General features: G+C 34.9%; 2 long non-coding RNA genes across 2 annotated transcripts in view; both read left to right on the forward strand.

Moving 5' to 3' along the window:
* LOC146464958 (uncharacterized) overlaps positions 1–10,811 on the forward strand; it is a 40,322-nt gene extending 29,511 nt beyond the window's left edge. The window contains exons 2-3 of the long non-coding RNA XR_014868388.1: positions 8,308–8,673; positions 10,379–10,811. This is a non-coding gene — a long non-coding RNA (uncharacterized LOC146464958). The remainder of the gene's footprint in view (positions 1–8,307; positions 8,674–10,378) is intronic.
* LOC146464962 (uncharacterized) lies at positions 1,493–4,689 on the forward strand. Its single transcript, XR_014868386.1, has 4 exons — positions 1,493–1,556; positions 2,338–2,399; positions 3,258–3,301; positions 4,503–4,689. It is a non-coding gene; the product is annotated as an uncharacterized LOC146464962 (long non-coding RNA).
* Positions 10,812–15,446: the final 4,635 nt, after the last annotated feature.

Consider the following 15,446-nt stretch of genomic DNA (forward strand, 5'->3'; position numbering starts at 1 on the left):
ACTGAATTTTTAAATAAAGTAGAGACGCATTGTGTTCAGGAGTTATTTTGTGATAAACACAGTAAAACTACACCGCTGCAAAAATTTGACAGTTTTTGACTCTAATTCAATACATCACATAACTTTCATATGTTTTCAAGAAAAGACCGACGTAATAACAAACTTTATATTTCATGGAAAGGTACAAACAGTTTTTAGTTGTATTTAGTTGTTTATTTTTTACGCCTGCTATGGTTACGCTAGAGGTTAAAAGATCCTTTTATTACGTCATTCCAAGAATCCTTAGAACTTTAGAAGAGTCGCGCGCATCGAATTCCAAATGTCATTTAGATTGACGTCATAACGGAAATTCACACGGATTTTTCGGAAAATGTTAATGAAACAACGCAGTAAATAAAAACACTAATCTAGTTCTCAGATGTTTGTCTTCAGAGGAAACATCTTATCAAATCAATCATGTTCTCCAATCTGACTGGTCAATGAAAACGGCCCAATACAATTCGCGTCTTTTCTCGTCAGCCATCTTCGCGCCACTTTCCAAATCGTTGCTTTGCACGCGCCGAGATGCAAGCCTTAGAAAGAATCTATCTTGACAGTTCTGTCCTTCTGTGAAAGTGGTTTTTGTATCGATTTAACTTTAATGTTTCATGAAACTGCAACAGGCCCTTATAAACGAAACATTCTTTATCCAGTGTTGTCCAAAACTGTTCTGGAATTTTTGCTTGGTAATCTGACGCGTGCAACTAAGTTATACGCGTGTTATAACGCGCGGACATTGTCTACCATTGTCAACAAAAAGTTAGCGGTGCTTTTTTGGTAACCCCCGAACTTTTAAGTTAAATATATAAATAAATAAATAAATAAATAAATAAATATAAAGTCATTTCATTAGCTGTTTTGAAAAATTTTGAGTAAATCTTTCTAAGTAGGTGATATAGGAAGATTTACTCGGAGTTTTCGGACTCAACAAGGTTTTAAAAGCGACAAATCTTACTAAAGTGAAAAAAAATCAATGAATAAAAAGCTACAAAATAGCTTCTAAATGCTTTCATTTTTAAAAACTCGCTTACTTTTCCAATTCCCGTTAACAATTCAGCTTGTCATCGACACTGAGTTGGCCTCTGTGTTCTTGATTCCTTGTTTCCGAGAAGAATGTTTTTCAAATGTCTTTCATAACAACTGATGGCAGCTTGTCGTGCAACTAAGTCCGACGTTTTACTTAATCTGGAAAAGTTGTCAACATTTTAGTTTTCAAAATCAATAAAACTAGATTTCTAGTAACAAAAATTAGCACAAAATTTGGGGAGGTGGGGGTGGGGGGTTGAAGAAAGCATGCCACTATTGGCATTTTTGGGGAAATTCAAGAAAAGATGTAATATCTGGCCGACCGATATTAATTGACTTAAATCGCTTTCGTTTACTAAGTATAGGGAAGAAAACTTGGAAGTGTCCATCATGACATTCTAAAAACAATAAAACCTGTTTTTGTTTTAGATCGAAGAAATAATTTCTTCGAGATGGAGAAAAAGTTGAATCGTCAGGAGCGTGAAAATCAGGTAAGTACATTATGATATATTAAATAGAAAAATAAGAAATGAAGACAAAAATTCTTCTTCACTTCGATGAAAAGTTCTTCGGAACGAAGAAGAAATTAAATTGTCATCAGCAACTGAAAGAAGTAATACACTGTGATATATTTAATGGAAAAATGAGAGATGCGGACAAACATTCTTCTTCATTTCGAAGAAAATCTCTTCAAAATGAAAAAGAAATGTACTTAGTTCATTTTCTTTCTGATGTCAATTTTTAAATTGTCATCAGCAACAAAATGAAATAAGTACATTTTGATATTAAAGAGAGATATAACAAGTAAGAGTAACGCCTGTGATGCTAAGGGAAATTCTAGTTGAAATGTCAGAAGGAGAATTGGTTTTCATAAGAAAATATAAGACTGAACTGCTCTAAGAGAGGCGAACATTTCATAACTGACAAGATTTGAGAGCGATCTGCTGAAAGAGATTCTTACGATACTGGAATGATAAAAACTTAATATCTACTTAATCAGACAAGATATGTTCATGATTCTTTGTAAAATTTAGGAGACAACTACTGAGTTTCAAGCGCAGTCTTCCGTATTTTCATGGGTTTTATTAAAAAATAATTTGAAATCAATAATTGTTGCAAAGCGAAAGCTTTTACAGAACACGCAGACAAAAAGTTTGCTTTGTTATTCATGAAATTGCCGATAGCCTTGTTATTCATTCATTCGTTCATTCGTTCATTCTTTCATTGATTTGTTCGCCCATTTTCTTCTTCTTTTTTCCCTTTTTGATCTAGAAGTTAAAAGAGAGCCTAAAGTCCAAGGAAGAGTACTTGAAAATGGTGACCAGGGAAACAGAGTAAGCGATTGTTGTTTTAATCATTTATTTCAATTAAAATACAATACGATGTTTATATATCCGTCGGACAGACCACATAGAGCCAACAACAAACCTCCTCTTTACCTTCGTTAAGCGTTTGTAGTGTTAAGATCTCTTAGAAGAGGCGATAGGGTCGTTCAGAGTGAGTAAGGTTAAACTAAAGGTTGCTAAATTAGAACAGTGTAGCGGGTGCCAATTGCAACTCGCCTCTTTGCCTCCTCCAACCGTTTACATTGCAAAATACTAAGAGCAGGCAATGAGGTGTTTTGGACAAATCTCAGCTTTCCTATAGGCTAATTTATTCCCACCGATTTATCGAGCCGATTTGGACGATTGTGTACAGGGGATAAGATGCATAAATTGGGGCTCATTAAATAGGAGGAAACGAGTTTTCAAGGGGAATGTAAGGAAAAGCAGGGACTGGGAATTAGGGATACGAATAGGGGATAGGGGCATTATCGGGGGGGAGTCATGTAGGAAGGAGGACGAGGTTATGGGAGATTAGGGATGAGAAACAAAGAAAGGAATCAGAAGATTAGAAATCGTATGAAAATAAGAAATGAAGATTAAGGTTGAGAGCAAAAAGAAAAGAGACGGTGAGACAAGGGATGAAGGAAAGAGAACTGAGTATAAAGGACTCAGACGATTAGGAATGAGAACAGGGTCAAAGTTGCCATAGAGGATCGGGGGGGTTGAGGGTAAACACTTTATGTGAGTTGATGAAAGATAGAATTAGGAACTGTTCAATTTTAGTAAATTTGCAAGTGTTGGGAGTGAACTCAAGACATTATTCCTTCAGGTCATTTGTATATAACTGTATCCTTTATCTGTCAACAGGCTGATTTAAAAATGCTACAGGAAAGAAACACCGTCTTCCACGAGTGAGTGTTCACTGCAATAACGCGACAAAACTTAAAATAATGTCTGCTGATAACTTAGAGAGAGATAACAGGACGAGGCCAGTTATGGCGTGTTATTTTTCTTTACAAAATATAAGTGTTGTTGTATTACTTTGTGTTTCTTTCTATGACACTTCATATGCTTAAAGTTGAAGAAAACAATATTGATCAGAAAGAGGTAATTTCCCTAAATTTTAACAACAGAACTGAAGGCCCTCTATTGCCTTTCCAACAAGCAAAGTCTCGATTAATTTAAAAGGATACAAAAGTATTCATATTTTTATCACGACCGTCACCATTTATTACAGACAAAGTCATCGATTTAATTGTCGCGGCCATCGCCATTATCATCCTGATTATCCTGAAATCATTCCATTGCCATCTTAATCATCGTCATTGTCACCCGCCATCACTGCGTGACCAAACCGAATTATTATCATCATCATCATTACTAGTGGAAGTGTTTTTCCAAAGTTATACCATAAAGGTTTTGAAATTGTCCGAACTTACTACATCACTGATAAGTCCTACTTTATTGCAGAACGGCAATGAACTTATAAAGCATATGTCTTTTAACTTCATTGTCGTTCATTAATAGAAAAGAGTTGGAGACAAATAACGGGAGGAGATCAGTCATGGTTGGTTATTTTTCAATGAAAAATGTAAAAGTGCTATTGGATCGCGTTATGCTTCTTTCTAGGAAGGTTCATGGGCTGATCACTTGATCGCAAAGTCATCGCTATCATCATCATCATCATCATCATCATTATCATTAATTACATCATCATCATCATCGTCATCATCATCATCATCATTATTATTTTTTTTTTTTTATTTTTTTTTTTTTTACTGTCACCAATCAGTGACAGAACTTATAACATCACTAATAGCCCCCTTCTTTATTGCAGAAAAAGAATGAAGTCAAATATTAAGTACATTTTTTATTATTCTTTTTGTTTATTTTAATAGCTCTAGATGTTTAGAATCACAAATTGACTCAAAAACTACAGGATCTCTCGTTTGTTTTATTTCTTTGTGTTACACGTTAACTCAGCGTACTTTTTTGGATGATTGCAGCAAAACTAGAACGAATTTTCCAAACCTCGCGAAATTTTTTTTTAAATAGTCAGTTTAATATTTAAAAAAGCACCTTCTTAAAGTATGCACTTCTGTTTATCTGCAGGGATATTGAGAATTTGGTCCGAAAAATAGAAGAAAAGAAGCAAGAGGTACCTGATGATGTCATTTACGCTAAACTGTACTGTTATATTTTCTTAGTTTAAGTTTCATATTCAACTTTTCTGGAAACAAATTTAGTTCATGAAGTTCTTCTGGGAATAAACCAAATGGTTGTTGATCAGATTAGTTATTATGTTGATCCAAAATATTAAAAATTGGAAACGTGTTCCCATACATCCCACTTCTCGAAGTGCTGGCCAATCAGCAGACTAATAGCATTTGTACAGAGTATATAAACGTATTGCAAAAAATATGATCCAAAACTTATATACAAAGAGATATCTTCTGCGAAGGGTTTTAGCATAGTCATTTCAAATTATTCTAAAGCAGATTGGTACATTGTTTATTTATCGTTTTTGTTGCTGTTGTTGTTGTTGTTGTTGAAGAAGGAAACGTTTCCAGGTATGTTTAATTATTTTACCCGTTCGGTTTCGCTTTCCTCTCCTTCAAAGTAAAGTTGTTCCTTGTGTTTGTCTGTGCCAGAAAAGGCGTCTTCTCTTGCAGGTTCATTTCAAAGTTATCGGTTCCCCCTCTACATAGCTCCTTCACTACATCCAGGCCCGTAGGGAAGGGGGGGGGGGGGTTGCGACGGGTGCGCCCGCATCCCCTACAGGCTGCGGAGGTCCACTTTTTTGTTGACCAACGATTTAAAAAAAGTGAATTGATAAAAAATATAGATAGTATAGTTCTGTTCTGATTCACTGTTAGTGTAGTAAAATGAAATAAATAAGCAAAAAAATATATACCGTGGATTGCATCTACCCGTGAACTCACTGGCGCACAAAACATGTTTTCAAATGACGTCAAACGTGTGCGTTTCAGGTGTCAAGCTTTGAAGTTTTCCTGCTCAAATGTGAAGTTCCCACGACGGTCGTTGCTTTGTAATTCACCGTCATATATTAATAAATTTTCATTTAGTACTGAAAGATCATGATGATCAGCACTGCTGATCACCATGGTTTGCTGCAGCAAACCCAGTGAGTAATACGGATTTTCAACTTTATTTCTATTTTTGTTCTCTAAAACTGTAAAATACATAGTTACGTAAAGTAGTCTCTGCGCCAAAAAAAATCCACTTTGAAGTTCAAACGTTTGAGTAATATCCACGTTTTTAAGTTCGCTTTTGGCTACCTGTTTTCATATGATACTGCCTTCAAAACGCACGAAATGCAGTCTCAGACAACCTAATTTTCAAACTTTCCCGGGGGAGCATGCCCCCGGACCCCCCTGGAGGCGCTTATTTAGTCTGTCTCTTCGTTGAATCACACCCTTCCGCAAAAAAACCTGCCTACGGGCCTGACATCACTAAAATCGTTCATCCAGTACTTCCCACCCTCAAAGCTTTTGTTTCATTTTTCCTCATTTTCTATTTTACTCCATCAACAGACCGTGCTGGAAACGAGGCAGCAGATGGAGAGGTAAATATATTGAACAGCAAGTCACATTCTCTGGTTAATTTTATATTTCAGTCGATTTGAACTACTTATAGGTGAACACAAAACTTGACGTGCCATAGTATGGCTTGTTAATAAATTCAAATGGAAAAGACGAAATGGTAACCTTGTTAGGAGCAGGGGGAATGACCTCATGTTAAACTCTTGAAAACGGATTCGTATGGATAGAATAAGTATTGTTAAAACCTTGTATCACTCGCAGGAATCACTTGTATTGATTTTCTTTTTTTTTGCTTCTCTCGTTTTATATCTCTTTGTTAGATTGCCTGAGTAATAGTTTATCGACAGCGATTACCTAAAATGTTATGCTGATATTTTTCTTCCTCTTATCCGTATAGTTAACTGAAAAAAAATCGAAAAGTGAAGAAAAGAGCTGCAAAGAGCAGGTGGGTTTATACCAACTAAAACGTTCCTTGCACTAAGTCACGTGACCCACATCTCCAAAATCGCAAAGTTTACGTTTAAATGCAAGAGGCCTGTTAATAGGTGATCACGTTTTGGTGGAGAATGTGGAGCTTTGATGCTTGAACTCTAATCTAAAGCTCATAGTTCCGTGCAACATTAATCTGTAAATGAATGTAAATATACACATATTTTTTGAACTGCGGATGAAAGATCAAATAGAAGAAAGATCGTCGCAGTTAGTACGCAACTTAAGCAGTTGCGAAAAGAAATCCTGAAAAAAATTCAGGCTTGAACGGGATTCAAACCTATGACCTCTGCAATGCCGGTGCAGTGCTCTACCAACTGAGCTATCAAGCCAACTGGGAGCTGGTCATATTGTGAGTTCATAATATACCCGTGAAGGATGAATAAATGAATGTCAATATATGAAACATATATTTTGAACTGCGGATGAAAGATCAAATAGAAGAAAGATCCTCGCAGTTAGTACTAATTGATTGATTGATTGATTGATTGATTGATTGATTGATCGATCGATCGATCGATCGATCGATCGATCGATCGATTGATTGATTGATTGATTGATTGATTGATTGATTGATTGATTGATTGATTGATTGATTGATTGATTGATTGATTGATTGATTGACTGACTGATTGATTTGATCTCATTTCATTTCCTCCTATTTACTTTTCCAATTTTTTAATTTTTTAACAAAGACTAGTGAGCAGCACAACGGAAGACTTCTTGTAGTTGTATACTTTTCGTTTATTTCCGACGCGTTTCGTCTCTATCAGAGACTTCTTCAGGGAATGATACAACTGACATAGGACAGCATATATATAGCACATGTTTGTGCGTAAGTTGTTACGAAATAACTAAAACATGCTGTAAACGGACGTTACAAGAAACACCTAAATACATATGTTATTGCGTGTTGTTATATTTTGGGGGCCGGCCCCAAAAAAACAAGCTATTTACATAGATGTGCTAAAGTAGTAGTAGATTTATAACTAACAATGCAGTTTAAATCTGCTAAATGCGTCTGGATAACCCGCTTGATGTGAGCGTGACTGCAATTAAAAGTAGATTTAAATACTACCATGCTATCGCTGCGGGATTTGCGTTTACTAGAGAACCACTTGGCTCTGTTAATGTATTTAACCTCCCTGAATAAAGGGAGTAGAAACCCGACTGGGTAAATTATTATGAGCGAAAACGATCCCGCTAATCTACGCCTCTACGAAGCATTTTACATCAGAAAATACAATACCACACTCAATTCCCGAGAGGAATGTACTGAATTCGCGGAACTTCTATTTTAATATTTTATTTTACAGACTACAATCCATCATTAAAACCTTGTATTCCACTCACAGTTTATTTCTATAGCTTTCACACATACGTCACATTTTTTACACATTTCACCCTTCACCCTACACTCTCTTTGCATATGTATATAGCGCGCGCGGAATATTTTCTCATCCCTGATGATGCCGTTGATCGGCGAAAGCTTGGATTTTAGTTTTTACTTTTAAACAGCAGTTTAAGGCCTCAATTGAACAGTTTTATAGATCTCTAAGAAATTAAACTGTGATTCCCTAAAGAAAGCCGTTCCTAGGTCCCTCCGTAAGCCGATCAGTAGAGTAAGAAACATCTTATATGGCGCCGAATCTCTAACATAAAAAGGCGGTATCGATTCACGTGAGCAAATAATGAAAACTGTTTCTTTGAAAAAACCTCTAACAAAATGATATCATGTGAAGTACGGCGTCTGAAATCAAAGCCGGTATTCCCGGCTGAGCTAGGAGGGAAAAACGGCCGAGCCCTCTCTCCTCTTTTCTTTCGAGCTGTATGGGGCCTGGGGAAGGGAAAAGGACAGTGCGGAGGTTGGGGAGGTTGAGAAAAGATAACATCGGCCTAAGGGAGGTGACGTCATCGGGTTATTCTTCGGAGCAGCCACGATCCGAGATCCGATTATACCGGAAATTGACCTGCATTCACTCTCTTTTAGTAGTAATGGCGGACGACGTCGGTGAAATAAAGACTTCGAACGTTTGTTAGGATTCGTTATGGTAGAATACAGAGTTCTTTCTACTTTCGTTTCTCGGCGTCTGAACACTGATCTCAAGGATCTTACGCTCGATTTGTGGAAGAAACGTGGAACTATGAAAACAGTCAAGATTTGCTCAAGTAACATCGACCTACAGGAGGATAACATCGGCCTAAATGAGGTTAACATCGACCTACGGGAGGTTAACATCCTCCCTAAGGGAGGTACGTTTTAGAGCACCACGTTTGTATCGTATGTGTCATACTGGCACAATCGTACACATGGAAAGCTTATTTGCAAGCATTAAAGTTTACAATCTTGCAGGGGCTTTTCTAATCGTTGACCTGAGTGTCATTTCAAACTCATAACATCCACCTACAGGAGGTTAACATCTACCTAAGGGAGGTAGAGTAGCCTACAGTGTACATTTTATAGTTTATGTTTTATAATAGTCAATTCATACGCATATAAGCTTACACTCTAACAGGGAAACTTGGGATCATAAGGAGCTTTTCTATCATTGACTTGAATTTCATAATTTTCATTTTTACCAACTCATAAACATAACATCCACCTACAGGAGGTAAACATCTACCTAAGGGAGGTTATGGTATTATAATAAGGAAGGATGGACTTGAAGAAAGCTTACGAATCTTAAGGGGCTTTTGCACTTCGTGTACATGCCGTTTTAGAATAAATTTATTTGTAAAGAATTATTATTATTATTATTATTATTATTATTATTATTATTATTATTATTATTATTCCTCGCGAAGCGAGGTTAATAAATTTGTCGGGCCAAGCCGGCCCGAGCGGAGCTAAGCCGCGCCAATTCGAGCGAAAAATATATTTATATATTTGTATGTATGTATGTATGTTTGTATATATATTTCGTTGAAGGTGTCCGCAATGTTGCCTAGCAACGGTGAAAAACAAAGTATGAATGACGTCAGGCTGTCTGGCGTCGTCTGGAGCAAAATTTGCATACACCGGGAAAGTTTGCGTGCTGTATCAATTTTCAACTGCAATGTTCATCAATATTCACTGGATACAGAACTATCTCTCCAGAATCTTTTCCCTTTCTTCCAGAAATCTTTTTTGTGAAAGATTGCATTGAAGAAATTACACGTTTGGTGGCCGTGGTAAAATAATTTTCCGTGGGAAATAAATTCATCGAACACGACAGCGCTGCACGCCCGTTGAACATTTCATCGCGTCAGAAATAGATTTTTAACCGCAAACTAGCCTGTGGAACTACGAAAAGACCATGCTCATCAAAATAGTTGCTATGTTCAGAAACCTTTTAATCTCCTCATTTGATGCTACAATACGAGTAAAGAGGGCTTTCCATCCAGCCCCAGCTTCGTGAGGTTTTGCGAGTCACGTATTTCTAGTTATTATTTGAAAAGCCATTTAATCTCACTAGAATGAGATTAATGAGAATTTTCTCATTTTTTTATTTACACTCAGAACATGGAATATGATATATTATTATCAATATTATTTTTTGGCAACACACTGACCTACACTGGGCCATTTATATTCATCTAATGAAACACTTTTACAGCCATAAAGATTTGCTGTGAGAGTTGTTATGGGTTTAAATAGAAAAATTGCAGGTGCATTAAAATAGCATAATAGCTTGTTATGATGATTAAAGGCAATTGTTTTCTTGTTGTTGTTGTCATTTTTTCTTGGTTGACCCCATCAACCTGTAATTTCCACATTAAATTTTGCTAGAAGTGACTGTTTATGACTGTTGAAATGATAGATCATTTTTAAAAATATAACCCTTAATATATCAGAATTTATTTTAATTTAATTTGTGATCAGTTACAAGAAGTTTGACTGTTTGACTGCTTACTACGGTACATTAACAATATTGCTTTTATTTTATTTCTTTTCAGAATGCAATACTTAAACTGTCCAGACCGCTGAAGAAAGTGCTACTTGAAAGACACCTATGACTCATTAATTCCTCAAAAGACATTGTGTACAACAGATGTTGTTGAACTGTTATTGTCAAGCTTGACCTCTCGTCATGTAGCAAAATTATGTAAAATTTGATATTCAAGTTTGTAGGGTTAATTGACGGAAGATCTCCCATATAATGATGGATTGGATGCAAATGGTCATAATATTGTTCCTCTCTGGCAGGAAATTGAGTAGATTGGTATATATGTACCACTTAGAGTGCAAAGATACAAAATGACCAACATTAGTAATGTTTGATTGGAAGAAAGATTCTTAGTCGTTTCTACAACTTAAGGACGGTGCCTACTATTGTTACTGCGCATACATTCTGCGCATCTGGAGATACTCGGGTTTCCTATGGGTGGTGCCAACTATTACAAAACTATGCGGAGAAAGGAGAACTTAGCAAGTGATTTTGGTATCCAAAATTGGGGGGAAACCATGCATTTTTCAGAGATAATAAAGCTTCAATTTGGAAAAAAGTGCCATGCATTGCTTTGTATTTTACTGCTTTTTAGAATAATTGTTGCTTAGTTATCTTTAAAAAATGTGTGGTTACCCCCAATTTCCTTTTTGGATTTCAATACCCGCTACAAAGATCTGTTCTTCCCTTATAGTGATAAACTGTGCAAAAATACTTCGCTATTATTAGGCACCGTCCTTAAGCAGTTGTGAAAGGAAATCCCAAAAAAATAACTGAGGGTCTTTCTTCTACTTAATCTTTCACCTGATATTGAGATGTATCTTTCAAATATCCATATTCAATTACAGTTCTGGTTGCTAACCTTTATGGCTATTGAGTCAAAAAAATATGACATAAAGAGCTATTATTTTGTAAGTCAACAAATCTGTACCTCAAGTAAAGGTCAAAATGAAATTGAGCCATGCCATGAACCTTTGAGTGTGCTTTTCAAAAGATCCAAATGACCACCCCTAAATGTTTTCATTTTCATGTTTTAAGCTCATGACGTGTCATTTGCTTTCAAGTAAGCTCCATGCTTCTAAATACAGGTGGAACTTTGTCATGAGTTGGAGAACAAGTCAAATTTGAACGAAAAATAAATGCCTTCCCCCCCTCCCCCCCCCCCCCCCCCCACATGGCATTTAAACATGTACCATGCCTGGGAATAGAATTTGGCTGGGGTAGAGAAATTGAACTGAATTTACACTGCACCTTTGGCATAGGGAGAATTTGGACTTTTCTCTTTTTTTTCTCTTCTGTTTGAAAACAATAATTATTAAACAACTGAGACAATATAATATATAATGCTCTTTATTCATAATAATAGTACAAGAGAGTTCATGGTAATAAGTAATAAATCGATATTGAGATGCTGAAGCCGGGGGCTTATATGGCACAATTCATACAGGAGATTGGTCACAATGGTGCAATTACTTTACAGTTTACAAATAAATGATAAATAAATAAATAAATAAATAAATAAATAGAATAGATAAATATTAATGTTAATAATAGTGGTAATAATAATAATAATAATAATAATAATAGTAATAATAATAACTTAAAAGAAAAAAAATTAAATAACAAATAAAATATTAAATTAAGAGTAAGCCCTGTATACGAGAGCTCAAAAGGACATGAATTCACAATTTGATTGGAAACAATAATTATTGAACAACTGAGACAATATAATATGTAATGCTCTTTATTCATAATAATAGTACAAGAGAGTGCATCGTAATAAGTAATAAATCGATATTGAGATGCTGAAGCCGGGGGCTTATATGGCACAATTCATACAGGAGATTGGTCACAATGGTGCAATTACTTTACAGTTTACAAATAAATAAATAAATAAATAGAATAGATAAATATTAATGTTAATAATAGTGGTAATAATAATAATAATAATAATAGTAATAATAATAACTTAAAAGAAAAAAAATTAAATAACAAATAAAATATATTCAATTAAGCTAAGCCCTGTATACAAGAGCTCAAAAGGACATGAATTCACAATTTGATTGGAAGTAATCTCTAAGTTTTTGTCTACAATTCGAGATAGGAAGCGAATTACCTAAATCAAGAGGGTTGTCATTCCAAATTTGAGGGCCTTGTGCACGAAGTGCAAAAGCCCCTTAAGATTCATAAGCTTTCTTCAAGTCAATTCTTCCCTATTATAATACATACTTGCATGGTGCTATAAACATCATAACCTCCCTCAGGTAGATGTTTACCTCCTGTATACGTAGGTGGAATTGTTATCACTTGGTAAAAATAGAATGAAATTCAAGTCAATGATAAAAAAGCTCCTTATGATCCGAAGTTTCCCTGCTGAAGAGTAAGCTTCTATGCGTATGAATTGAGTACACAATGTCTTTTGTGGAATTAATGAGTCATAAGTGTCTTTGAAGTAGCTGTTTCTTCAGCGGTCTGTGCAGTTTAAGTATTGCATATTCTGAAAAGAAATAAAATAAAACCAATATTGTTAATGTACCGTAGTAAGCAATGAGAGAGTAATGTGCAATTGTCTTTTAAGGTTTCTTAATAATCATAACATTCTCTCTGACAATCAGTAATAATGGTTTTCGCAAGCATTACTCCACCGCTAGTGCTTATGCTCTTGCTTGTTTATATGACAAAATCTCTTCCGTCATTGACAATAAGGAATGCACAGTTGGTATTTTTATAGACTTGTCCAAGGCCTTTGACACTGTTGATCATAACATTTTGATTTCAAAATTAGAGCATTATGGTGTTCGTGGCACTTCACTTAGAGGGTTCGAAAGCTGGACAACAATATGTGGAATTTAAAGGTGTCAGTTCGGAGTCTTGGGAAATTAAGTGCGGAGTGCCTCAGGGTTCTATACTAGGTCCCCTACTCTTTCTACTCTATATAAATGATCTGTGTAACATGTCAAAGGTCATGGATTTTATTCTTTTTGCAGATGATACAAAATATTTTTCTCCCACAAAGATTTTAACTTGCTTCCTGGAATCTTGAATTCTGAAATGCTTAACAATGGTGTCGAGCAATCAAGCTGTCCATTAACTTAAAAAAATCAAATTTTATGGGTTTTAGACCACCCCAAAGGAGGAAAACACTTGATATACCTATTCAAATTGACAACAATGCAATTGAACGTGTGAAAGAGACAGTATTTTTAGGTGTTATCCTCGATGAGCATTTGTCATTGAAGCCTCACATTCTTGGTGTTTCTAGAAATTCAAAATCAATAGGTATTATTTTTAAGTCTAGTTTTCGCCTTCCCAAAAGCTCCTTACGCTCCTTGTACTATAGTCTAGTTTACCCTTACTTAATTTAATGTGTTTCTGTGTGGGGATCGACATATCAGTCTAATTTAAATCGGATTATTGTTCTGCAAAAGAAGATAATCAGAATAATATCTTAAGTTTCTTTTGATGCTCATACTGGTGTTCTTTTTAAAGAACAGGAGATTTTAAAATTCTCTGACATTTATTTATACCACATAGGTAAATTTATGTATCTTTTTAAAAGAAGCTTACTTCCAAATTATTCTCGTGATATGTTTACTCTTGCAAGCCAGATACATTCTTATAATTCAAGAAATTCCAACCTTTTCTATATACCTTATTGTCGAACTAATCTTCGAAAATTCTCAATTCGGTTTCAAGGTCCTACGTTTTTCAACTCGCTTAGTCGTGAAATTCAAAACAGTGAAAGTATCAGTTTGTTTGTTAGTTAAATTGACTCTTTGTTGAGCTACACACCTTTTCTTTTTTTCTTTCTTTCTTTTTTTTCTTCTTTTAAAAAAAATTAATTGGAATTTTCATTCAGTACCATTAACTTCTATGGTTTATCCTATAGTTCCAGGAAGCCTATAGTTAATAAGCCCCAGGCTTCTATATAGGCTTCCTAGCCTTTAACACATTAACTCTTGTAAATAGTTTAGTAGGAATATTGTGTATCATATTCCATGTTATGAGTGTAAATAAAAGAATGAAAAAACTCTCATTAATCTCATTCTAGTGAGATTAAAAGGCTTTTCAAATAATAATAATAATAATAATAATAATAATTTAATAATATTAAATTATTTTACAAATTAAAAGTATATAAAAAGAGCTATTAAAAACCAATTTACAATTCATTTCGATTAAAAAAAGATAATATTTTCAAGCAAAATTTCAATAATAATTTTTTTCAAATATTCGATTGCAAAAAAAAAAGAAACTGAGACTACTTTCAAGCATAATGTATTTGTAAAGAAAAAGAAAAAAAAAAAACAAATGTCATGAAGTTTTTAAAAAAATGAATTTCGGCATTTTAAAAGCAGTTCCACTTGATAAAAAGAAAAGAAAAAAACATAAACAAAATATTCATCTCTCAAATGGCCCCCTCTGCAGTTTCAATGTCAATGTCCCCGTTCTTAATGTCACATTGAATTCTTCGTAATGTCCTAGAACCTCTAAGACACACGAGTGCAGATCTTAACAGTGCGAATGAAATTCGGCTTCTGATGCATGACATGGTTTTGGCATATTGCTCCCCTTTCTTGATAATGATGATGATGATGATGATGATGATGGTGATGATGATGATGCTGATGATGATGATAATAATAATAATAATTCTTTACAAATAAATTTATTCTAAAACGGCATGTACACGAAGTGCAAAAGCCCCTTAAGATTCGTAAGCTTTCTTCAAGTCCATCCTTCCTTATTATAATACCATAACCTCCCTTAGGTAGATGTTTACCTCCTGTAGGTGGATGTTATGTTTATGAGTTGGTAAAAATGAAAATTATGAAATTCAAGTCAATGATAGAAAAGCTCCTTATGATCCCAAGTTTCCCTGTTAGAGTGTAAGCTTATATGCATATGAATTGACTATTATAAAACATAAACTATAAAATGTACACTGTAGGCTACTCTACCTCCCTTAGGTAGATGTTAACCTCCTGTAGGTGGATGTTATGAGTTTGAAATGACACTCAGGTCAACGATTAGAAAAGCCCCTGCAAGATTGTAAACTTTAATGCTTGCAAATAAGC

This window comes from Pavona decussata, unplaced genomic scaffold, assembly GCF_977016875.1.
Source record: "Pavona decussata unplaced genomic scaffold, jaPavDecu1.1 SCAFFOLD_158, whole genome shotgun sequence".
Taxonomy (NCBI): Eukaryota; Metazoa; Cnidaria; class Anthozoa; order Scleractinia; family Agariciidae; genus Pavona; species Pavona decussata.